This window comes from Nycticebus coucang, chromosome 9 (assembly GCF_027406575.1).
Source record: "Nycticebus coucang isolate mNycCou1 chromosome 9, mNycCou1.pri, whole genome shotgun sequence".
Taxonomy (NCBI): Eukaryota; Metazoa; Chordata; class Mammalia; order Primates; family Lorisidae; genus Nycticebus; species Nycticebus coucang.
The window spans coordinates 37,739,421-37,766,563 of record NC_069788.1 but is presented as its reverse complement, the minus strand read 5'-3'; the positions used below and the strand labels follow the sequence as shown (position 1 = coordinate 37,766,563).

At 39.3% G+C, this 27,143-nt stretch overlaps 1 protein-coding gene across 5 annotated transcripts in view; it reads right to left on the bottom strand.

Moving 5' to 3' along the window:
* Nucleotides 1-27,143, bottom strand: part of USP49 (ubiquitin specific peptidase 49) — a 118,761-nt gene that overhangs the window by 13,572 nt on the left and 78,046 nt on the right. The window lies entirely within an intron of this gene.

Sequence of the window (27,143 nt, the reverse complement as noted above, 5' to 3'; positions counted from 1 at the left end):
TGAGCAACAGTGAGACCCTATCTCTACTAAAAATAGAAAAATTAGCCATGCATGGTGGCAGGTACCTGTAGTCCCAGCTACTAGGGAGGCTGAGACAGGAGGATTGTGTGAACCCAGGCTAGAAAGCCATGGCATCAGCAACCTCAAACTCCTGGACTCAAGCCATTCATCCTCCTGGCTCACTCTCCCTCACCCTCCACAGTAGCTGGGACTACAGGTGCACACCATAATGTCCAGCTAATTTTCCATCTTTAGTAGAGATAGGGTCTCACTCTTGCTCAGGCTGGTTCAAACTCCTGAACTCGAGCGATCTACCAACCTTGGCCTCCCAGAGTGCTAGGATTACAGGCATGAGCCACCACTTGGCCTAGAGGACAAATTTAAAGAACAACTTTTTATTAACATCTTTTGGAAACTTGGCTTGGCGCCTGTAGCACAATGGTTACAGTGCTAGCCACATACACCCAGGCTAGTGGGTTCGAACCCAGCCCGGGCCAGCTAAGCAGCAATGACAACTACAAAAAAAAAAAAAAAAAGATAGCCAGGCACTGTGGTGGGCACCTGTAGTTCCAGCTACTTGGGAAATGAGGCAAGGAAATTGTTTAAGCCCAAGAGTTTGAAGTTGCTGTAAGCTGTGAGGGCGACATAGTGAGACTGTCTCAAAAACAAAACAAAACAAAAAAACACACCATTCTTTGGCAGCTTGACAAGTTTTGTCTTTTCTTTTTTTACAATACCTGGATTTAAAATTCCCAAAATGGGGGTGGCACCTGTGGCTCAGTGGGTAGGGCACAGGCCCCATATACCGAGGGTGGACAGGTTCAAACCCAGCCCCGGCCAAACTGCAACAAAAAATAGCCGGGCGTTGTGGCAGGTGCCTATAGTCCCAGCTATTTGGGAGGCTGAGGCAAGAGACTCGCCTAAGCCCAGGAGTTGGAGGTTGCTGTGAGCTGTGATGCCACGGTACTCTACCGAGGGCGATAAAGTGAGACTCTGTCTCTAATAAGAAATAAAAAATAAAAATAAATAAAATTCCCAAAATGGGCCTGGCGTCGTGGCCCACATCTGTAATACTAGCACTGTGGGAGGACAAGGCAGAAGGATCACTTGAGCTCAGGACTTCAAGACCAGCCTGATAGAGAAGACTGAGACCTTATCTCTACTAAAAATAGAAAAATTAGCTGGAGGGTTGTAGTGGGTGCCTATATTCCTAGATACTCGGGAGGATGAGGCAAGAGGATTGTCTGAACCCCTGAGTTTGAAGTTGCTGTGAGATAGACTGATCCCATGGCACTCCAGCCTGGGCAACGGAGTGAGACTCTGTCTCAAGAGAAAGGAAAAAAGAAAAAAAGAAAATTCCCTAAAGGTAGTTCCTCTTATAAAGTAAACTTCCTTCATTTCCATTTGTTCTCTACTTTTCATTTCTGTGAGCAAATGCCATGATTATGGGGTCAAACCTAAGAAGTTCTAAATCCAATGTACTGTGAGTAGTCCCTTTAGTTTTCCAGATGCTCATTTTGCTCTAGTCCTATTGCCAAAAACCACAAATAAATATACTGTAGGGACAAATTAGAGAATCTTCCCCTTTTTGTCCATTCCAGATGGCAGAAACCATGTCTCCACATAAGACCCTCAAATCAGGGCAGCGCCTGTGGCTCAGCGGGTAGGGGGCTGGCCCCATATGCCGAGGGTGGCGAGTTCAAACCCGGCCCCGGCCAAACTGCAACAACAACAACAAAAAAAAATAGCCGGGCGTCCTGGCGGGCGCCTGTAGTCCCAGCTACTCGGGAGGCTGAGGCAAGAGAATCGCCTAAGCCCAGGAGTTGGAGGTTGCTGTGAGCTGTGTGACACCACGGCACTCTATCGAGGGCGATAAAGTGAGACTCTGTCTCTACAAAAAAAAAAAAAGACCCTCAAATCATACAAAGGGAAGCAACCTAGACTATTCTCAAATCAGATCATGTTTTCTATTTAAATGTCAAAATTTAGTTTCCAATAAATTATTTTCACAATTATTGACTTATTGGTAAGTACCCATAGGTCATATCTCTGGATGTGTTTATCCATTTTCTAACTAGATATAAAGTAGTTCCCCCTTATCTGCAGTTGTACTTTCTAAAGTTTTAGTTACCCCAGGTACATATAGTACCTTTGATATTTTGAAAAAGAGAAAGAAAAACTACTTTCACGTAACTTTTATTATAGTATATTATTATAATTGTTCTATTTCCTTATTGTTGTTTTATTATATATTAGTTGTTTTCTTGTTGTGCCTATTTATTTATTTATTTAGACATAAGGTCTTGCTCTTTCAGTGCAGTCATCCTCACTTACTGCAACCTCAAATTCCCAGGCTCTGTGTGCTAGTTTATGAATTAAATTTCTTTAAGATGGGATCTTACTATATTGCCCAAGAGGGTCTTGAGCTCCTGGCCTCAAATGATCTTCCACCTCAGCCTGTGAAAGTGCTGAGCCACTGCACTCAGCCTATATACAGGAAAAATATCATACTATATATAGGGTTTGGTATTGTCTGTGGTGTCAAGCATCCATTGGGAGTCTTGAGACATCTCCCATGAGGGCAGGAGGGCAATTATCATCTCCTTCAGAGAGGACATCACAGGTTATACTTCTGTTTTTATTCCTGTATAATTCTAAGACTTGTGCGTGCTCAACTGTTAGAATTCAAAAGTATTCTGTTAGAATTACCCTCCCACACAGTCTGGAATAGTATTGAAATAACCATTTTTGTTTGCTTTTCTAGGCTCTGCCAAATCAAAACACGCATACATTAAAAATTAAATGGTAATAAATAAAGTTTCTTTTTGCTACTTAATACTAATTGAGAGTACAACTTGAGTACACATGATGTTTACAACTAATTACTCGGGACACAAAGTCAGTAATGAAGTAATGAAAAGCGCAAATCAAGAGATAGAAATTCCCAAGTTTCTCACTAATTTAATCTATTCCAAAATTTTAGACCCTCAATCTCCTACCCAGCACCAGAATCCCCTAGACTGCTTGTCATAAATACAGATTTTCTGGTTAGTACTTTAGACACAAGGAATCAAGAGTCTAGGAAGAGGTCTAAAATCTCCAATTTAAACAAGTTCTACAGATAATTCCTTTGTACATTAAAACCTTAAACCCTATGCATTTATCCAGTAAATTTTAGAGATGAAGAACACAGAAATGAAAGAACTTTATTTCTTAAATTCTTCCTCTTAGACCAACATTGTTCAATAAAACTTTCTGTAATGATAAAAATATTCACTATCTGTGCTGTCCAATGCTGTAGTAACCACTCACATGAAACTACTAAGCTCCTGAAATATGCTAGTATGACTGTGGGACTGAACTTTTTATTTTATTTGATTTTACTTAATTTAAATTCAAACAGTCATGAAGACACAAGCTACCAAAACCTGTGGGATACTGCAAAAGCAGTTTTGAGAGGAAAATTCATCGCTTTAGATGCCTACATTCGAAAAACAGAAAGAGAGCGCATCAACAATCTCACAAGAGATTTTATGGAATTGGAAAAAGAAGAACAATCTAAGCCTAAACTCAGTAGAAGAAAAGAAATATCCAAAATCAAATCAGAGATCAATGAAATTGAAAACAAAAGAATCATTCAGAAAATTAATGAAACAAGGAGTTGGTTTTTTGAAAAAATAAATAAAATAGATAAACCATTGGTCAGAGTAACGAGGAATAGAAAAGTAAAATCTCTAGTAACCTCAATCAGAAATGATAAAGGGGAAATAACAACTGATCCCACAGAGATACAAGATATCATCTCTGAATACTACCAGAAACTCTATTCCCAGAAACTTGACAATATGAAGGAAATGGATCAATATTTGGAATCACACCCTCTCCCTAGACTCAGCCAGGAAGAAATAGAGCTCCTGAACAGACCAATTTCAAGCACTGAGATCAAAGAAACAATAAAAAAATCTTCCAACCAAAAAATGCCCTGGTCCAGATGGCTTCACACCAGAATTCTATCAAACCTTCAAGGAAGAGCTTATTCCTGTACTGCAGAAATTATTCCAAAAAATTGAGGAAGAAGGAATCTTCCCCAACACATTCTATGAAGCAAATATCACCCTGATACCAAAACCAGGAAAAGACCCAACCAAAAAGGAGAATTTCAGACCAATCTCACTCATGAATATAGATGCAAAAATTCTCAACAAAATCCTAGCCAATAGATTACAGCTTATCATCAAAAAAGTCATTCATCATGATCAAGTAGGCTTCATCCCAGGGATGCAAGGCTGGTTCAACATACGCAAGTCCATAAATGTTATCCACCATATTAACAGAGGCAAAAATAAAGATCACATGATCCTTTCAATAGATGCAGAAAAAGCATTTGATAAAATCCAGCATCCTTTTCTAATTAGAACACTGAAGAGTATAGGCATAGGTGGCACATTTCTAAAACTGATTGAAGCTATCTATGACAAACCCACAGCCAATATTTTACTGAATGGAGTAAAACTGAAAGCTTTTCCTCTTAGAACTGGAACCAGACAAGGTTGTCCTCTGTCACCTTTACTATTCAACGTAGTGCTGGAAGTTCTAGCCAATACAATTAGGCAAGACAAGGAAATAAAGGGAATCCAAATGGGAGCAGAGGAGGTCAAACTCTCCCTCTTTGCTGACGACATGATCTTATACTTAGAGAACCCCAAAGACTCAACCACAAGACTCCTAGAAGTCATCAAAAAATACAGTAATGTTTCAGGATATAAAATCAATGTCCACAAGTCAGTAGCCTTTGTTTACGCCAATAACAGTCAAGATGAGAAGCTAATTAAGGACACAACTCCCTTCACCATAGTTTCAAAGAAAATGAAATACCTAGGAATATACCTAACGAAGGAGGTGAAGGACCTCTATAAAGAAAACTATGAAATCCTCAGAAAGGAAATAGCAGAGGATATTAACAAATGGAAGAACATACCATGCTCATGGACGGGAAGAATCAACATTGTTAAAATGTCTATACTTCCCAAAGCAATCTACCTATTCAATGCCATTCCTATCAAAATACCAACATCATACTTTCAAGATTTGGAAAAAATGATTCTGCATTTTGTATGGAACCGAAAAAACTCCCGTATAGCTAAGGCAGTTCTTAGTAACAAAAATAAAGCTGAGGGCATCAGCATACCAGATTTTAGTCTGTACTACAAAGCCATAGTGCTCAAGACAGCGTGGTACTGGCACAAAAACAGAGACATAGACACTTGGAATCGAATTGAAAACCAAGAAATGAAACTAACATCTTACAACCACCTAATCTTCGATAAACCAAACAAGAACATGCCTTGGGAAAGACTCCCTATTCAATAAATGGTGTTGGGAGAACTGGATGTCTACATGTAAAAGACTGAAACTGGACCCACACCTTTCCCCACTCACAAAAATTGATTCAAGATGGATAAAGGACTTAAATTTAAGGCATGAAACAATAAAAATCCTCCAAGAAAGCGTAGGAAAAACACTGGAAGATAGTGGCCTGGGGAAAGACTTCATGAAGAAGACTGCCATGGCAATTGCAACAACAACAAAAATAAACAAATGGGACTTCATTAAACTGAAAAGCTTCTGTACAGCTAAGGAGACAATAACCAAAGCAAAGAGATAACCTACACAATGGGAAAGGATATTTGCATATTTTCAATCAGACAAAAGCTTGATAACTAGGATCTATAGAGAACTCAAATTAATCCACATGGAAAAAGCCAACAATCCCATATATCAATGGGCAAGAGACATGAATAGAACTTTCTCTAAAGATGACAGACGAATGGCTAACAAACACATGAAAAAATGTTCATCATCTGTATATATTAGAGAAATGCAAATCAAAACAACCCTGAGATATCATCTAACCCCAGTGAAAATGGCTCACATCACAAAATCTCAAAACTGCAGATGCTGGCGTGGATGTGGAGAGAAGGGAACACTTTTACACTGCTGGTGGGACTGCAAACTAGTACAACCTTTCTGGAAGGAAGTATGGAGAAACCTCAAAGCACTCAAGCTAGACCTCCCATTTGATCCTGCAATCCCATTACTGGGCATCTACCCAGAAGGAAAGAAATCCTTTTATCATAAGGACACTTGTACTAGACTGTTTATTGCAGCTCAATTTACAATCGCCAAAATGTGGAAACAGCCTGAATGCCCACCAACCCAGGAATGGATTAACAAGCTGTGGTATATGTATGCCATGAAATACTATTCAGCCATTAAAAAAAAAATGGAGACTTTACATCCTTCGTATTAACCTGGATGGAAGTGGAAGACATTATTCTTAGTAAAGCATCACAAGAATGGAGAAGCATGAATCCTATGTACTCAATTTTGATATGAGGACAATTAATGACAATTAAGGTTATGGGGGGGAAGCAGAAAGAGGGATGGAGGGGGGGGCCTTTGTGTGTGTCACACTTTATGGGGGCAAAACATGATTGCAAGAGGGACTTTACCTAACAATTGCAATCAGTGTAACCTGGCTTATTGTACCCTCAATGAATCTCCAACAATACAAAAAAAAAAAAAAAATTCAAACAGTCATATGTGGCCAGTGGTTACAATATTAAAACAGCACAGACTTAAACACAGGACATACTATCTTTAGCTCACTCAGCTTTTTTGTTGTCTTTCCTACAAAAGAATCAGTATTTGCTAAATCATATCTGAAAAGCCTCCTCTTGGAACTCAAAACCTAATGGCTGACCAAATCCCCAGCCTTGGTATGACTTCAGGAATTTAATTGCTACTGAGATATTATCATAGAAAATACAGTACAAATCCTACAAAAAAAAATTTCTATAAATAGGAATACAGCAACACAACACCGAGAACACTGATGGCTTACAAAATGAACTCCTGTGCTAGAGAAAATAGGCTGAAACAACCAAAAGCCAAAAGAGAACACTAAAAAATCATTCCACACCCTTCTCCATGGAGAGCTGTCAAATGTAAAGCGCACTCTGGAAATTCTTTCTTCCGATTTCATTTTCTGATCTATAAATCTGCTGATCACGCACATCTTTTCCTGCACAGCCCTTTTCCCATTACAAATCTGTTGTGGCAAATCACTAACCTGCCATATGGCAGAGTAAATCCATTCAGGAAAACACAGGGCTACTTTGCACCTCACCACACTGATTTAAGCTAAACAGACCAGTTTCTCTAGAGGAAAAGCATATCTGATTATGATATGGAAATCTCCCAAAAATGACATAAAGAAAAAAGCTACTTTTACCTATGCATAAAATAAAAAATAAAGACAACACAACGTCAGGTTGCTCAGTTCAAAAAGACAATGTGTTTGACTCACCTCACACACACCCTCTGACCATTTTATTTCAGAACAAGGCCTAACATCCAGTGGCAGAAAGATTTCTATTTTAAATTTTTCTAATGTGTACAGCTTTCCCTTCATATTCTCAAAGTTCACAATAATTCTAACATTTCCATTTAAAATGTATATCATCCAGTGTGATAAGTACCCAATATCTAAATCTGATAAACTTACAGTGTAATTGGGAAAGAACATGATGGGTCTGAACAGTTCTACATCATTAAGTACATCAGCAGCTTTAAATAAATGTCCTGCACATCCAGGGTTGATATGCATATGGGGAAAGTAAATCTGACAAAATGTTAGCTTTTGCCTTTTTAATTAAGCCATAGTTTTATTTAAAAAATCTGAATCAACTGGAGATAAAACCATAGTCAATATTTAAAACATACTATAGATAAATATCACTATTAAATGAAAAGACAATGGAATTTTTTAAACTTTTGTCTTTTGTTCTGATGAAAAACTTCGAGATCTATCTCATTTTTAAAGTCTCCATATGAGAGATGACTGAACATAATAATCATGTGCCAAAAAATCGAAAGCCTGAAAATATGTCTTTTAGTTGGACTATTCTAGTAATTCTCAGGTAGCAAATTTATTAGCAGATCCTAGTGCATAACTACATCACCAGAAATAAAATTTGGAGGGGGGAGTAGTAATAAATAAAAACAAAATAGGAAAGAAAAAGGGAATCTACTTTAGGGAGATTTCCATTTCTTCTCTCTCTCTCCCCTTCCTTGTATTGATTTCCTCTCAGCTCTTAACTAAGGGCTGTGGAATAATCCTGCTTAGTTTTGGTGAGACCAAGTGGCATAAATTCCAGCTTCAGAGAGAAGAGACACTATGGCAACATGCTGACAGCCTTCATTTACATAAAAGAATACTAATTACGTGGTATCATCAACATCTGTGATTCTGCTCACTGCCATATGTGACAGCACTGGGTATTTTAACCCTTAAACTCACTAAATGTACGCAGAATTATGTTTACTACAAAATCTGCAGAATTGCTTGAAGAGACAGTGAATATATTTTACAAATAAGTGTTAAAAATCAATTTCATTTTCTGCTAACATTTTATTTCCAACAGGTATGGGGAAATATAATTTAGTATCAATAGACAGTTAAGAAAAAGATTTAAAAAGGCAGGTAGAAATCGCATAAAAATATAGGTAATGACCCAAATGGCAAGACATTCTAGAACATTATGTAAGACTTTAAAAGGCTATAAATGCAATGACATTAACCTTCTGAATTTTTACATGGCTAAAACAAAAACAAAAAATGGGCAGAGACTGAGAAGGACAGAGTTAGAGAAAAATTGTTCAGAAGTCTTTTGCTAAGGGAGGGGGGTGAGTAGAGATTGCTGAGTGAGTAGTGTCCTTGCAGGCTGCTGTACTTTTTGTCTTTCTTTTTCTTTATTGTTTGGGATTCATTGAGGGTACACAGAATTAGGTTACATTGATTGTGGTTGTTAGGTAAAGGCCCTCTTATAATTGTGTCCCACCCCCTGCCATACACCATAACCCCACCTCCAGTTCCCCTCTCCCTGATCCCTCATTCCCCTACCCCCTTCTCTTGCATTAGATCATCTATTGCCTTCATATTAGAATCGAGTACATTGGATTCTTGCTTCTTCATTCTTGTAATGCTTACTAAGAAGAATATGTTCCACTTCCATCTGCACTTTGTTTTTCTTCTTCATTACTATTGCCTATGAATATGGAGGTGGGTAAGAGGTAACCTATAGTTCAGAGCACAGCTCAAAGACTCCTGGAGAGGCAAAACTCTGAAAGAAGGATTCAGAAACTCTGACTAAAGGTGTTCTTTAGCTCCCTGACCTGAGAGCTGGACTGTCCACTTAAGCAGTGGCTCTTGACCACAGGTGATGGAACCTGATGTACTGGATGTGCCAGAACCCATGAGGGGTATGCTATCACTCATTTGTCATCAGTAATTAAGTGCTGATGTTCAAGAATGAGTTTGTTTTATCATGAGTCATAACAGATTTAAGGTTATTCCAACATGATAATATCACACTTGCATTAAGATCTGCTTTTTCAATGAAAAAGGAGTAGAGTTCGTCTAGAGAACTAGGGAAGGTACACAACACTAGTTTGCAAAGGGGAAAGGGGCCATCTTTGCTGTCATGCCAGGAAATGACAAGACACAACCACGGGCACAGTATAGGTGCTTTGTTCCACATGCCCTCCGTACCTTCACTGTCTGTCCTCCTTTGTTTGCATCCTTGCTCTTGCTATAAATATTCTCAATTCTCTTCTGTCTAAAAGAGAGAGATACAGACAGACAAAAGTTTGCCCCACCTCTAAACTATCCCTGACTCTACTTTTTAGGCTTGTTATGGCAAAGGTAATATGCAGCTTCATCTCCCTCCCAATTCACTCCTTCCTTAACACCTCCATTTTCATGGAAACTTTACTTAAAAAGGTCACTGGTGGACAGCGCCTGTGGCTCAGTGGGTAGAGCGCCGGCCCCATATACCGAGGGTGGTGAGTTCAAGCCCAGCCCCGGCCAAACTGCAACAAAAAAATAGCTGGGTGTTGTGGCGGGCGCCTGAAGTCCCAGCTACTCAGGAGGCTGAGGCAAGAGAATCGCCTAAGCCCAGGAGTTGGAGGTTGCTGTGAGCTGTGTGACGCCACGGCACTCTACTGAGGGCGATAAAGTGAGACTCTGTCTCTACAAAAAAAAAAAAGTCACTGGCAATTTCCTTATAACTAAAATCATTAGCCTTTTCTCAGTCCCCATACACTTTTATTCTTCATTTGACCCTGAACATACATTCTCTCCTCAGTTTTGGGCAATTGTTCTTGCGTGGTTCTCTTCCTGTGACTGTAATCATATTCTGTTTTCATGAGTTTCCCTTCCTTGAAATGTAGCCTTTCCTTAAGGTCTCCTCTCAATTTCATCTATTTTCTAGAACCTCAAGTATCACTTTAATACAGGATAATGTATTTTAACCTCTACAAATACTTTCAAAAAACCAATTTATTGGGATATAGTTTAAATACTATAAAAGTTACTCATTTAAAGTATACAGTTTGAAAATATTTAGTGTACTCATAGTCCCACACATAACTTTTATTTTATTGTTATATTTTTTTAGAGACAGGGTCTTGCCATGTTGCCAAAACTTGACTTGAACTTCTGGGTTACTTTAGGTATAGGCCACCGTGCCCGGCTCCCACATATACTTTTGAGTCTCAGGTTGAATTTCCATATACTGTTACCTGCATTATGGTACACTACTATTAATGACATTTGCAGGATAAAGCTACTAAATATGTTTTTTACTTTTCTGTTTGGTAGCAATGATGATCTTGCACTGAGTTATAAACACTGTTTCATCCAGATCTCCTGGTATCAAGATCTGTAAGATGACTGATGGATGTCAAGGAGAAGCTGAGTTGGTTGGCCTTCAAGAGATCAGAATTTTTTTTTTTTTGAAACAGAGTCTTGTTTTGTTGCCCTTGGTAGAGTGCCATGGCATCATAGCTCAGAACAACCTCAAACTCTTGGGCTCAAGTGATCCCCTTGCCTCAGCCTCCCAAGTTAGCTGGGACTACAGGCATCCACCACAATGCCCGGCTATTTTTAGAGATGGGATCTCGCTCTAGCTCTGACTGGTCTCAAACTCATGAGCTCAGGCAGGGATCAGAATTTCTGATTCATTAATTTAATACTCTTGCCAAAGACTTAACCCTCTTTTAACAGTATAGTAGATTGGAGGCAAGAAAATTTTGAGTACACAAGGAAAATGCATACACACACGTGTGTGATCTTAAAAATGTTAACTCTGACTCTGTGCAAAGGAGAAGTAGCAGCCCAAAGTGGAAGAGAACAAATAGGCTGTGTAAGGATTAAGCAGGTTGCTTCAGAGCTTAGTATTAATAGTTTGTGTTGCCTCCAGATGGAAGAGGACTACTTTCTGGTTTGGGCACTGCATGTTCCAGAGGCTATTCACAGTGCTGACTTCAAATAGGCATTGCGTCTGGTATCCTGTCCTCAGTCTGTCCCACAGCTCAGGCTCTGCTCAATAGCAGTTTTCTCATCAGCCCGGAAAATTAGCTTTGTCCATGCCTTGATCTCAGCTAACCCAACTTCCCTATAAATCCCAACACAGGTACACTCAAACCAGTGGAAGAAAGGTGTCATTCACAGGCCAGGATTTTTCTTAAGCAAAGAAAAGATTATCCTGTGCAAAAGAACCCCTGATTTGCTAACTCTTCTCCTCACTGAAGACATGCATTTTACTGTCCTCAGCTATATCATGTGTATGACCCACTGGCACAAAGACAGATCAACTCCATTGCGTGCAAAAGAAACTTTGCAGCACATGTGCAACGAGACTTGCAAAGTGCTAAATACTTTCAGTGTCTCATTCTGCCTGGGATTACTACATTGGTATTAAGAGGTTCCCAAAAGGAAAGGAGGAATAAAAAGTTTGTAAAGGAATGAAAATATTTCCCTTTTAAAACATTTTTTTTCAATTCTGATATGAGGACAATTGATGCTAGTACATGGCGGTGGAAGGGGGCATGGGGGAGTGGAGAGAGGGAAGGAGGGAGAGGGTTGGAGTCATGGGGTGTGACACACCTCTTGGGGCAGGACATAATTATAAGAGGGACTTTACCTAACAAATGTAAGCAGTGTAACCTGGTTCTTTGTACCGTCAATGATTCCTCAACAATTAAAAAAAAATTTTTTTTGAGATGTTTTTGGTTTTGAAGTGGAATAGTAAGTCAGTAGGCAGAGACAAGGTTGAGTTCATGTAATAAACACCTGAACAGCAAGTGAGTATCTGAAAGCAGTTATTTAGGATATCTGCATAATAAAATCTGTAAGGGGAAACCAAAGAGCTGTTGTAAGTTTTTTGCTTTGTTTTGGCATGATCTCCCTGATAAGCTAGTGATAAAGGAAGGTCCAAAGCTAAAGTATTCCCTGTTCCGTACTGCCACACTGAAAAATATGATCTACCACTGAGAGTAACAGGGTTTACCCTTCAAAAAACTGACTGCAGGAATCATGTTTTATCCCTGCAGTGAGCATCCCAAACACCATGTTCTCTATAGCAGCTAGCCAATCATCAAAAATGTGGGTGTATATATATATATATATATATATATATATACACACACACACACATACCAAAGTGTATAATATATATGTCAAAGCTTCTTGAATTACACCCTTTAAATATGTGTGGTTCACTGTATGTAAATTACACCTCAATACAATTATTCAAAATTGTACAGAGATAGACACAAGTGAATGATTTACTCCTAATGAAATAAGGAGTTAGGCAGTGGCTCCTTAAACTATTAGGTAAAAACTAACAGGGAATTTTATAATGGATGGATAAGGCTGACAATACTTAACTCCACTGATCAATTCTGCACTAAAAGTAGGGCAAATAGACCTCCCTGATATGCAATAAAAGGTTCACAGCAGCATGACCTATAAAGAACTCTTGCTACAAAATTGATTCTGGTACCATTGAAAACCTATTAACAACAATAAACAAAACAAAACAAAAACAGAAGAAAAAAATAAAAAATATAAGTGAGACTGAGTCCAGTGAAGCCTTTGGATTTAACTTTCAGTTTATAGGAAACACCACATATAGGAGATAGGAGCATGCTACCACAAGGCTATGATTAACTAAATCACCAAATCAGAATGTGGCAAGTGCTACAAGATCAATGATCTAGGTTCTTGAAAAACTAAATAGCATGAAAAAGGGGAGGACTGGCTCAACGCCTGTAGCTCAGAGGCTAGGGCACCAGCCACATACCCCTCAGCTGAACCCAGCCCAGGCCTGCCAAAACAACAATGACAACTACAACAAAAAAAATAGCCAGGCATTGTGGCGGGTGCCTGTAGTCCCAGCTACTAGGGAGGCTGAGGCAATAAAATTGCTTAAGCCCAAGAGTTGGAGGTTGCCGTGAGCTGTGATGCCACAGCACTCTACCGAGGGCGACACAATGAAACTCTGTCTCAAAAAAAAAAGAAAAAGAAAAACAAAAGGGGGAGGGCTGGTGGCTCTGCTATAGATTATCAGAAATCTAGAGAAATATTGACAAAATGTAATGTGTAGTTCTTATTTATTTATTGTTGAGACAGAGTCTCACTATGTCACCCACAGTAGAGTGCAGTGGCATCACAGCTCACAGCAACCTCAAACTCTTGAGCTTAAGCGATTCTCTTGCCTCAGCCTCCCAAGTAACTGGGATTATAGGCACCCACCACAATGCCTGGCTATTTTTTGGTTGTAGTTGTCATTGTTGTTTGGCAGGTCTGGGTTGGGTTCGAACCCTCCAGCTCCGATGTATGTGGCTGGTGCCCTAGCCGCTGAGCTACAAGTGCCAAGCCTACAAAAAAGATGCTTTTTAGATAATCAGGAAAAATATTTTTAAATACTGTCTGACTTTAGCTACACCACTAGTTTTTTCTTTTAAACAGCTTTAAATATTTATAATATAATTGACAAACAATGAACTGCACATACTACATGGGTAAAGTACACAATTTGATAAATTTTGAAATATGGTACATACTTATGAAATTACAATTCAAATAATGAAGACATCCATCACTCCCAGAAGTTTCCTTCGAAATCCCTTTCTCCAGCCCCCCTCCCCGCCATCCTCAGTCCACAATTAGAGAAATGTGACACAGAGTATTAGATGACATCAAGTAATTAACAGTTTGATATGATAATGGTACTGTGGTTGTATCTTTGAAATCTCTGTATGGTAGATAGTTGTGAAATATTATGATACATGGAATTTGCTTTAAAACATTCTAGGAAAAAGAACGTGGCGGTTAGATAGACACAACAAGATTGTCAAAATGTTCCTAATTATTGGTTGATGGGTGCATGGAATTCATTATACCACTCTCTTTATTTGGGGGCATAATTGAAAACTTCCATAAAAAATATTTTTAAAGACAAAAAAGCAAACAGTATGCTCTCTGATAGTAAGAGAAAACCTTGGGATACAAACGATTCACAGATTAGACAGTTTTATGAGACATCCTTCATTTCTATCACCACTTTACCATCATTTCTAGTTTTACTTTGAAATGCACCCTCCCTGCCCTCCCCCAACCCCATGCACACACAAAAGCAAAGCCATGCAGTTCTTCTCAGTAGTGTCAATCACAGAGATTGCCTGCATAGGCCTTTCTGTCTGGGCCTCCAGTCTAACTTTCAGAATTAGGTGGCAACCCCCACTCCAGTTTCTTTAAGTAACCTCACCAATTTTTATCCACCAATGTGTCTATAAAATTTCCTGGGGTATCTCTGTTTCTGGGAGCATGAAACCACTTTTGTCAGTCTGTTGAAATGCCCCTGCTTATTCTAATATTTTTTCTCTTTCTGAAAGTCCTTAACTCCTACCTTTACTGGGAAAGAAAAGTCTTTTCACAATTCTGCTCTTTCCTCACTAACTCCAATTATCCAGGGGGGAAAAAAGTTCATCTTACACATAAGTCTCACTGCAGCCTCAGCAAACAGTAGCATAAAAATTCTATTTTTAAAAATCCAAATATTTACTCCCATTCCACATGACATTTGGTTTGGTGAAGCAAAATCTGGCCACACAGATCCAACACAAATTCACAAACACCAACCAACAGGTTGTTTTTCAGTTACGGCTTTGCAATATACTTTATCATGGAAACAATGTTATGAATAGCGCTCGGTCTAATTTAAAAACCCTATTGAATCTATAACGTATCTATAGTACATACTGAAATACTAATGGTATAACTATGGAAGCTAACTACCAAATATATTTTCTCTAAGAAAATTAATTCAAACTTGCATCTTGAAACACCAAGAATTACTTTCCCAGCTGCAGCCCAAGCAGTGAAATTGGGAATCTCCCTCCTCCCACTTTCTCCACACAGCAGAAAAGGGCTTTCCACACGTGGTCATTTGTATGGAAGACACACATCTATGTTAGGAACTGCCTTCAGGGAAAAAAAGGAAAAATTTCTGTGAATAGAAAATAAATCTGCCTAGAATTTACAAATGGATCCTCAGGACTAGATGCCAGTGTTGGTTATTTCGGTGGCTGATCTAAGAAATAGGAACCCATCTCCCAAATGTCCTGCTGCTTAAAAGACAGCAATACATTTAGTCCTGTGCCTCTCTCACAACAAACAAGGTATAACTGCTAGGATGCAGGCCCAGGATATTTCATGTGAACAAGTTTTAAGCACTTGATTTTAAAAACTACAAAGAGGGGCGGCACCTGTGGCTCAGTGAGTAGGGCGCTGGCCCCATATGCTGAGGGTGGCGGGTTCAAACCCAGCCCCGGCCAAACTGCAACCAAAAAATAGCCGGGTGTTGTGGCGGGCGCCTGTAGTCCCAGCTGCTTGGGAGGCTGAGGCAAGAGAATCGCGTAAGCCCAAGAGTTAGAGGTTCCTGTGAGCCGTGTGACGCCACGGCACTCTACCCGAGGGCAGTACAGTGAGACTCTGTCTCTACAAAAAAAAAAAAAAAAAAAAACTACAAAGAGAACACTTAGGTACTTCAATAGGGAATAAGTTAAATAAACGGTAAATCAGCCATACAATGGAAACCACCAGTTGTCTAAAAAAAAGAAAAAGAAAAAGAGATAGGCCTATGTGTGTACCAATTAAAAATACCATAGGTGAAGAAAAACAAAAAGGCAGAATGGTGTATATAGTCTATCATCATGAGTATAAAAAGTGCACACATACACACACAAACACACACAGATCCATGCACTCATGTAAGAAAGAAGATAAACAAGAAACTGTAACATCACATGCCATGTGGGAAACTGGAGTGGAGATGAAAGGATACTCAGTCATCAACCTGTGTGCCTTATTACCTGTTTGTTTTGTTTTTTAAATTTTATTTATTTTTTTTTATTATTACTATTTTAGGTTAATTTGAGGGTACAAAGAATTGGATTACAATGTTAGCATTTGTTAGGTAAAGTCCCTCTTATAACTGTGTACCACCCCCAAAAAGTGTGTCATACGCCCTAACATTGTGCCCATTAAGTGGGAGCACACCCATCCTCCCCATTCCCCTGCCCCCTTATTACCTATTTTTAAAAAGACATGGTGCGGGGTGGTGCCTGTGGCTCAAAGGAGTAGGGCGCCGGCCCCACATACCAGAGGTGGCAGGTTCAAACCCAGCCCTGGCCAAAAACTGGAAAAAAAAAAAAAGGACATGGCGCTGAGGAGACTCAGTGTTTCAGCAGTCTTAAAAATTTAGGCATCAGCAAGATGACGGGAGATAAGCACAGGGCAAATATGGTTTACTATGTTTTCCTTAGGAAATAAAGATTTAGAGAGATATTTACCGTATATGGAGTAAGGAATTATATTCCAGTAGTGCTAGTCACTGCAGAAAGAGCCCCCTCCTCACACCTCCTCCATAACTTTATGACTGGCAAAGAGACTGGAGATCTCTTCGGTATATTGCAGAGCCTCAGTCAGTCATGTGTCAATCATTTGACATTTCATATCAACCAAGGTACTAAGGTACTAAGGTAATACTAAGACTTCTTCCCCAGGGGCCACTACAGAAAATTGTCCATAGAAGTGAATTTGAGACTCCTTCTTCTCCCCATCTCTCAAGACATCTTCCTTTCCTTCACTGAACAGCCCCTAACATTATTCCAGTTTACTGGTTGGTAAAAAAAAAAAAGTCTCTCCACACCCAACCAACATCTCTGAAGGAGTAGGGAAGTGGGGGACGGGGAAGAAAGAAAGCGAATTAAGAAATGGAAAAGGGAATCAGCTGAAGAGTGAGACACCCCTCCTCCATACCATTCTAAGTACAAAAGGTACACTTATAAGCCTCAGTTTCTCAGACTATAAAGTTGAGGAGCATAATACCTACTTTAAAGAGCTGTCTGAGAGATGTTTATGTACTGAATGCACTCTGAAAGTAGTTAAATTTAACCAAAGTACTGGCTGACTTGGCCAGTCCTGTCACCCATCCCTAAAAGAAGGCTCTTAGGCTTGGCGTCTGTAGCACAGTGGTTACGGCAACAGCCACATGTACCGAAGCTGGTAGGTTCAAGCCCAGCCTGGGCCAGCTAAAACAATGACAACTGCAACAAGACAATAGCCAGGCGTTGTGGTGGGTGCCTGTAGTCCCAGCTACTTGGGAGGCTGAGGTGAGAGAATCTCTTAAGCCCAAGAGTTTGAGGTTGCTGTGAGCTGTGACACCATAGCACTCTACCAAGGGTAACATACTGAGACTCTGTCTCAAAAAACAAAAAAAGCAAAAAAAAAAAAAAATGAAGGCTCCTAGAGGCTAGTTATTTTTGCTGATTAATTCAGCATCATATAGGATACTTTCATCTAATAAAGCATTCATAATGAAATATTCTTTTTTTTTTTTTTTTAAAGACAGAGTTTCACTTTGTCACCCTCGGTAGAGTGCTGTTTGCATCACAACTCACAACAACCTCAAACTCTTGGGCTTAAGCAATTCTCTTGCCTCAGCCTCCCGAGTAGCTGGGACTACAGGCACCCACCACAATGCCTGGCTATTTTTTTGTTGGAGTTTGGCCAAGGCAGGGTTTGAACCCACCACCCTCAGTATATGGGGCCGGCACCCTACTCACTGAGCCACAGGCGCCGCCCCATAATGAAATATTCTTTTTTTTTTTTTTTTTTGTAGAGACAGAGTCTCATTGTACCACCCTCGGGTAGACGGGTAGAGTGCCGTGGCGTCACACGGCTCACAGCAACCTCTAACTCTTGGGCTTACACGATTCTCTTGCCTCAGCCTCTCAAGCAGCTGGGACTACAGGCGTGCACCACAACGCCCGGCTATTTTTCTGTTGCAGTTTGGCCAGGGCTGGGTCTGAACCCGTCACCCTTGGCATATGGGGCCGGTGCCCTACTCACTGAGCCACAGGCGCCGCCCATAATGAAATATTCTTAAAACAAGAAATGAAAGGATATTTTTATATTAAAAACAAGAAAAATCACAATCTTTTCAAAACAAATTGAGTGTTTTCTAATATTATCTATACATTTCCAGCTATTTCTTTGGTTTTTAAAAGCAATACAGTACAAGGACAGTAGAAGTCCAATTAAGATGTTAAAAACAAACCCACTGCATCTTGAAATGCAGTTGAATTAAAGAAGCAGAATCAGCGTCAACTCATCCTTCAGAGGGGCTGTGTCCCTTGAATACTTACAGGTTCAAGAGAATGTGCTGTGTGGCAAACATATAAAAGGGGCCTTCTTTCAAATAAGGCATAGAATGCATTTCAAAGACGGTGAACTGTGCATGAACCCTCATCTCTTGTATGAGAATAAAGCAGAAGTACTTCTGGGAACTCCACTACAGTAAGCAGGCACAAGAGGTGAGAGGACCGGGCCCTAACTTGTGCAAGAATAAAACAGGCTCACCACAAAAAGAGGTCCAGTGTACACCCAGCCAATGAACTACATGTAGTTTAAGCCCCATAAATCCTCATCACCTCTGCTCCTATTTTAAAATATCAACCTTCCTGGTCTACCAGTGAGTTCCATCATTTCAATGAAGACATCACAATCCCCATCAAAGGCAAATATATAATCTTATTTGTATCAGCAAAACACACTAAGCCAATCAACTCCTAATAAATAAGTGCAGGTTAATTTACCATAGCAGGAGATAGAAAGTGGAGCTCTGAGGGACAAGATATTATATAAATGAATGCTGACAGTGAGGAAGAAACTAAAGAGGGAGGGAGAAGTATGAATCATTGCCTGAGATCCCACAGAAGGAAGATCTGAGTCTTAAGGTTGTTGACAGACATCAACAAGGGCAGTCACTAAAAAAAGGAATGAGAACATGAAAAATAAGCCTCATGGACTTCATAATTTTTTTTAACATCCCTCTTCTGTGGCCTGTGGTAAATATGCTGAATGAGGTACATAGCCAACAGTGAGGTATGTCTTTAACAAATATTCAATAATGGAGCAACATACATATATATAATTCATTAAGTTTAGCTTTTAATACATATAACTAGAAAAGTAATTTTTGTTTTTTTTTGAGACAAGAGTCTCACTTTGACACCCTTGGTAGAGTGCGTTGGTGTCATATTTCACAGCAACCTCAAACTCTTGGGCTCAGAGTGATTCTCTTGCCTCAGCCTCCCTGGTACGTGGAACTACAGGTACCCACCACAATGCTCAGCTATTTTTTTTGTTTGTTTTTTGGAGGATTTTTTTGAGATATTTTTTAGAGACAGAGTCTCACTCTTGCTTAGGCTGGTCTTGAACTCCTGAGCTCAGGCAATCCACCCACCTCAGCCTCCCAGAGTGTTAGGATTACAGTTGTGAGCCACTGCACCTGGCTGAAAAGTAATTATTCTTAAGTTAAATCTTTAATTTATGAACAATGTGTTGTCCAAGCCTGATTTCTCAGTAAAACTGTTACTAGTTTTAAGTTAATGGTCACTAACAGCCAAGGGTAAATAAAGAATAGCTTATTTGAAGACAAATGAGCTGCCTCAAAGATCTCCTTTAGTCACCTAACTCAGCTACAACCAACTTAGCATAACATACATACCACCACTATACCTACCACTCGCACAAGAACTTACCAGAATAAGAATTAAACTGCCGGGCGGCACCTGTGGCTCAGTGAGTAGGGCGCCGGCCCCACATGCAGAGGGTGGAGGGTTCAAACCCAGCCCCAGCCAAACTGCAACAAAAAAATAGCCGGGTGCTGTGGCGGGCGCCTGTAATCCCAGCTACTCGGGAGGCTGAGGCAAGAGAATCGCTTAAGCCCAGGAGCTGGAGGTTGCTGTGAGCTGTGTGATGCCACGGCACTCTACCAAGGGCCATAAAGTGAGATTCTGTCTCTACAAAAAAAAAAAAAAAAAGAATTAAACTGCTATGAAGAAACTATGACTAAGAAAATCCTATTTAACTTTTGGGTTTTTTGAGACAGAGTCACTCTGTTGCTCTGGGTAGAGTGCCATGGCATCAGCCTACCCTTCAACAACTTCAAACTCTTGGGCTCAAGTGATCCCCCTACCTCATCCTCCTGAGTAGCTGGGACTACAAGTGCCCACCACAATGCCTGGATAATTTTTCTATTTTTAGTAGAGATGGGATCTCGCTCTTGTTCAGACTGGTCTCAAACTCCTGACCTCAAATGATCCTCACACCTCAACTTCCCAAGTTTTAGGATTACAGGCATGAGCCACCATACCCAGCTCATCCTATCGAATATTGGCAGAAGCAATTACACATTTTAAGAAACCAAACAACAAAGGGACCATTTAATGCATTACAAAATCTAATAGGACAGTTTTCAAGTCTGCCTATAAAGAAAATATCCGATAAAATTCTTCCAGATATGATTTGTACCTAATGGAAAGGTGGAGGCAGAACCACTAGGATGATGATGTCATTGAGCAGGTTTATTATGACATGACAATGATATAAAATGTCTCCAAAAAGCAGTTAAGACTGAAGTTATAATAGAAAGAAAAAAATGACGTTGATACTAAATGATTAATCTATTTAAAATACCAAAACCCTGACATGTGAGTGACTACAGAGTTCCAGGGATCCCCAAATTCAGTCAGCATGACCCAGTATGACCTCAGAGAGCCAAAGGAAATATGATCATTGTGAACTCTCAGCTTATGCCTGACCACAGACTAGAGATCAGCAGTAAGAGGGGTACATCCTCCGAACAATAATTAGGCAGTGCTCCTTCTAGACGGCTGAGGAGAACAGGTGCCCTGCCTCATAAATACCACTACTCAATTCTGGTGCTATCATATAAGGGCCTGATACTATAGAGCATCCCAAAAGTCACCCCTAAAGTTGCCATACATAGGGAAAATAGGAAATTATAGCTAAATGTACTTTTATTTATAAAATATTCATTATTAGATTTTACATAGAGGTGGCCAACATGTAGAGAATATTTTATAAATATTTTGAAAAACTTTGTAATGAATATTTTATAAATAAAGGTACATTTAACTATAATTTTCCATTTTCCCATATGTATGGTGACTTTAGGGGAGACTTCTGGGATACCCTGTATTAGTCACTGAAACCATCCAGCAGACTCCCTTTGCATTGACTCTTTACACAGAACACCAAAATTGATTTTCCACATAGCTTGCCTTCAGGGAGAGAATGCAATAACCACAAACTCAAGTATTAGTCTGCTTAACAGTTCTATTTCTCACTGTAAATGAATCTTCTCTCTTATGATTTTGAACACGTAAGTCAGTTCCCAAGAAACTGATCATCATATCTTGTTCTCATAAAATCAAGGATAAGGATAAGGTAGCTTCTAGTTATGACTTCACCAAGGCAATGCCACCTGGGAGGGCTCTAAGTAAGAAACTAGCTAGAATTTTCAGGAGTAGGTAGCTTCTTTATTTAATATCTCTTCAAGTAGATTACAGCTAGACAAAATTTTGGCTGGGTCTGGATACTTTTCAGTATTTTTATAATTAATTTACATTATAAATAATTAAAGCAACTATCACTTGTTGAACGCTTAATACATTCAGGACCTGTTCTAAAACATAATAATATTATTTATTTGTCATGCAAATTACTTGAGGTAGTAATTTTAACCTCATTTTAAACAGAATAAACAGGCTCAGAGAGATAAAGAAATCTTTCCAAGTTGTACTGCTGAGCTGTGAGTTAGATTCCAAAGCTGGCTGTTAGCCAAATGTGATTGATAACTGTTAGAAATAATAAGAACTAAACTGGTTTAGTTATCAATGGAAACATCATATTTAATATTGACAGGAACAAAATAACGGGCATTACATCTTCCAAGAGACCAACCTCTATGTTTTATCTTTTTCTTACTTAATAGAGTTTTTTACATATTCTGAAAACAAGGCCTCTGCCAGTTAGATGGGTTGTAAATATCCTCTGGGGCTTGTCTTTTGTTATGCGTACAAATTATAGTCAAGGCAATTATATATTCTATGATTTTATGTTTGTTTATTTTTTTCTTACCCCAAGGTAATAAAGATATTCCCTTATAGCTTCTCCTAAAAGTTTCAAAGTTTACACTTATGTTGTCAATATATTTCAACTTTTTTCTCCAGTCTGTTATATTGGCCTATTTGACTTACTCTTCTTTCCCAGTGCCACACTGCTCTGATTTACCAGAAAGGTTCTGCAAATACTGCTGGCCCACAGCACCTCATCTCCACCAATTCTTTCTCAAAATAGCCTTGGCTATTTTTGGCTCTTTACTATATGAAATTTAGGATGAACTTCTAAAATTTTGTGCAAAATATCCTTTAGAAATTTTGACTGTTATTGCATTGAATTTATAAACTTATTCGGGAAAAATTAACCTCCTCATAATAGCAAGTGCTCTCATCCATCAACAAGGTATCTCTCTGTTTATTCAGGTCTCTCAACCTTGTTTCCTCTCCAAGATATGTATTTTTTGTTCAGATATTTTCTGGATACCTTATGGTTTTTGGTGGCTGTTGTGAACTGGGTTTTTTTTATCTGATATATGTTCTTAAAATAGGAGATGGGATCTCACTCCATTGCCTAGGCTGGAGTGAAGTGGCACGATACTTTACTGCAGCCTTGAACTCCTGTCCTCAACGGATCTTCCTGCCTTTTACTAAATGGTTATTGGTAGTACATAGGAATGTGATTAGGTTGGGTCAGATGAAACTGTTGGTATTTATTTGACAATTTTGACCTACAAAAATGGTAATTTCATGTTGTTTATTCATAAAGTTGCTGATCTGATACTCAGCATCCTTGGTGAACTTTTTTTTTAAATTTTTTATTTTTATTGTTACATCATAGCTGTGTACATTAGTGCAATCAAGGGGTACAATGTGCTGGTTTCATATACAATCTGAAATATTCTCATCAAACTGTTCAACGTAGCCTTCATGGGATTTTCTTAGTTATTGTATGTAGACATTTGTATTCTGCCTTTAGTAAGTTTCGCCTGTACCCATTCTAAGATGCACCATAGGTGTGGCCCCACCCATTACCCTCCCTCCACCCTATCTTCCCCCATCCCTTCCCCTTCCTTGGCCCTTTCCTCGTAGTCTTGTGCTATAGTTGGGTTATAGTCTTCAGGTGAAAGCTATAATTTAGCTTCATAGTAGGGCTGAGTACATTGGATACTTTTTCTTCAATTCCTGAGATACTTTGCTAAGAAGAATATGTTCCAGCTCCATCCATGTAAACATGAAAGAGGTAAAGTCTCCATCTTTCTTTAAGGCTGCATAATATTCCATGGTATACATGTACCACAATTTGCTAGTCCATTCGTGGGTCGCTGGGCACGTGGGCTTCTTCCATGACTTACCAATTATGAATTGGGCTGCAATAAACATTCTGGTACAGATGTCTTTGTTATATTGTGATTTTTGGTCTTCTGGGTATAAACCTAGTAAAGGAATTATAGGGTCAAATGGCAGGTCTATTTTTCGGTCTCTAAGTATTCTCCAAACATCTTTCCAGAAGGGACATATTAGTGTGCATTCCCACCAGCAGTGTAGAAGTGTGCCCTTTTCTCCACATCCACGCCAACATCTCTGGTTTTGGGATTTTGTTATGTGGACTACTCTTACTGGCGTTAGGTGATATCTCAAAGTAGTTTTGATTTGCATTTCTCTGATGATTAAAGATGATGAGCTTTCTTTCATGTGTTTGTAGATCGTGCGTCTGTCTTCTTTAGAGAAGTTTCTCTTCAAGTCCCTTGCCCACCCTGAGATGGGATCACGTGTTCTTTTCTTGCTAATATGTTTCAGTTCTCTGTGGATTCTGGTTATTAGACCTTTACAGAGGTATAACCTGCAAATATTTTCTCCCATTCTGAGGGCTGTCTGCTTGCTTTACTTACTATGTTCTTGGCTGTGCAGAAGCTTTTTAGTTTGATCAGGTCCCAGTAGGTATTTTTGATACTGCTTCAATTGCCTGGGAGTCCTCCTCATAAAATATTCACCCTCTAGCCAGGCGTTGTGGGGGGTGCCTGTAGCCCAAGCTACTGGGGAGGCTGAGGCAAGGAAATTGCTTAAGCCCAGGAGTTGGAGGTTGCCGTGAGCTGTGTGACACCACAGCATTCTATCGAGGGTGATAAAGTGAGACTCTGTCTCTACAAAAAAAAAAGGAAAAAGAAATGGGCGGCACCTGTGGCTCAGTCAGTAAGGCACCGGCCCCATATACGGAGGGTGGCAGGTTCAAACCTGGCCCCAGCCGAACTGCAACAAAAAAATAGTCGGGTGTTGTGGTGGGCGCCTGTAGTCCCAGCTACTCAGGAGACTGAGGCAAGAAAATCACTTAAGCTGAGGACTTGGAGGTTGCTGTGAGCTGTGTGATGCCATGGCCATGGCACTCTACCAAGGGCCATAAAGTGAAACTCTGTCTCTACAAAAAAATAAAAAAAAATAAAAAAAATATAGATATATATATATATTCATCCAGACGGATTCCTTCAAGAGTTTTCCCTGCACTTTCTTCAAATTTTTATAGTTTCATGTCTTAAGTTTAAATCTTTTATCCAGTGAGAGTCTATCTTAGTTAATGGTGAAAGGTGTGGGTCCAGTTTCAATCTTCTACAGGTTGACAGCCAGTTCACCCAGCATCATTTGTTAAATAGGGAATCTTTTCCACACTGAATGTTTTTAATTGGCTTGTCAAAGATCAAATAATGGTAAGTAGCTGGATACATCTCTTGGTTCTCTATTCTGTTCAAGACATCTAGTTCTCTGTTTTTGTGCCAATACCATGCTGTTTTGATCACTATTGATTTGTAGTACAGTCTCAGGTCTGGTAGCGTGATTCTTCCTGCTGTGTTTTTATTGCTGAGTAATGTTTTGGCTATTCGAGTTTTTTTCTGATTCCATATAAAATGAAGTATTATTTTTTACAGATCTTTAAAATATGACAATGGAGCTTTAATAGGAATTGCATTAAAATTATATATTGCTTTGGGTAGTACAGACATTGTAACAATGTTGATTCTTCCCAGCCATGAGCACGGTATGTTTTTCCATTTGTTAACATTTTCAGCTATTTCTTTTCTTCAAGTTCCATAGTTCTCTTTCTAGAGATCTTTCACGTCCTTTGTTAGGTATACTCCCAAATATTTCATCTTCTTTGGCACTACTGTGAAAGGAATAGAGTCCTTCACTGTTTTTTCAGCTTGGTTATTGTTGCTATACATAAAGGCTATAGATTTATGGGTGTTGATTTTGTAGCCTGAGACATTGCTGTATTCCTTGATCACTTCTAAAAGTTTTGGAGAAGAATCCCTAGTGTTTTCCAGATATATGATCATATCATCTGCGAACGGTGAAAGTTTGATCTCTTCTGACCCTATGTGGATACATTTGATGGCCTTTTTCTTCCCTAATTGCAATGGCTAAAACTTCCATTACAATGTTAAAGAGCAATGGAGACAATGGGCAACCTTGCCTGGTTCCTGATCTAAGTGGAAATGATTTCAATTTAACTTCATTCAATACGATATTGGCTGTGGGTTTGCTGTAGATGGCCTCTATTAGTTTAAGAAATGTCCCTTCTGGGCGGCACCTGTAGCTCAGTCGGTGGGGCGCCGGCCCCATATACCGAGGGTGGCGGGTTCAAACCCGGCCCCGGCCAAACTGCAATCAAAAAATAGCCGGGCGTTGTGGCGGGCGCCTGTAGTCCCAGCTACTCGGGAGGCTGAGGCAAGAGAATCGCTTAAGCCCAGGAGTTGGAGGTTGCTGTGATCTGGGTGAGGCCACGGCACTCTACCGAGGGCCATAAAGTGAGACTCTGTCTCTACAAAAAAAAAAAAAAAAAGAAATGTCCTTTCTATACCAATTTTCTTAAGTGTTCTGATCATGAAGGGATGCTGGATATTATCAAAAGCTTTCTCTGCATCAATTGAAAGAATCATATGGTCCTTATTTTTTAGTTTGTTTATGTGCTGAATTACATTTATAGATTTACGTATATTGAACCAGCCTTGAGACCCTGGGATAAATCCCACTTGGTCATGGTGTATAATTTTTTTGATGTGTTGTTGGATTCTGTTTTTTAGGATCTTATTGAGTATTTTAGCATCAATATTCATTAGTGATATTGGTCTATAATTTTCTTTGCTTGTTGGGTCTTTCCCTGGTTTGGGGATCAAGGTGATGTTTGCTTCGTAGAATGTGTTGGGTAATATTCCTTCTTTTTCTATATTTTGGAAGAGGTCTAGTAATATAGGTACTAGTTCTTCTTTAAAGGTTTGGTAAATTCTGACGTAAAGTCATCTGGTCCTGGGCTTTTCTTTTTAGGGAGATTTTGTATAGTTGATGCTATTACAGAAATTGATATAGGCCTGTTCAACATTTCCACTTCATTCTGGCTAAGTCTTGGTAGGTGGCGTACTTCCAGGTATTGGTCGATTTCTTTCAGATTTTCATTTCTGAGAGTAGAGTTTCTGGTAGTATTCATTAAGGATTTTTGAATTTCTGACGGGTCTGTTGTTATTTCATCGTTACCATTTCTGATTGATGAAATTAGAGATTTTACTCTTTTTTTCCTGGTTAGGTTGGCCAAAGGTTTATCTATTTTATTGATCTTTTCAAAAAACCAACTTTTGGATTTATTGATCTGTTGTATAATTCTTTTGTTTTCAATTTGATTTAATTCTGCTCCGATTTTGGTTATTTCTTTTCTTCTGCTGGGTTTGGTGTTGGAGTGTTCTTCCTTCTCCAGTTGC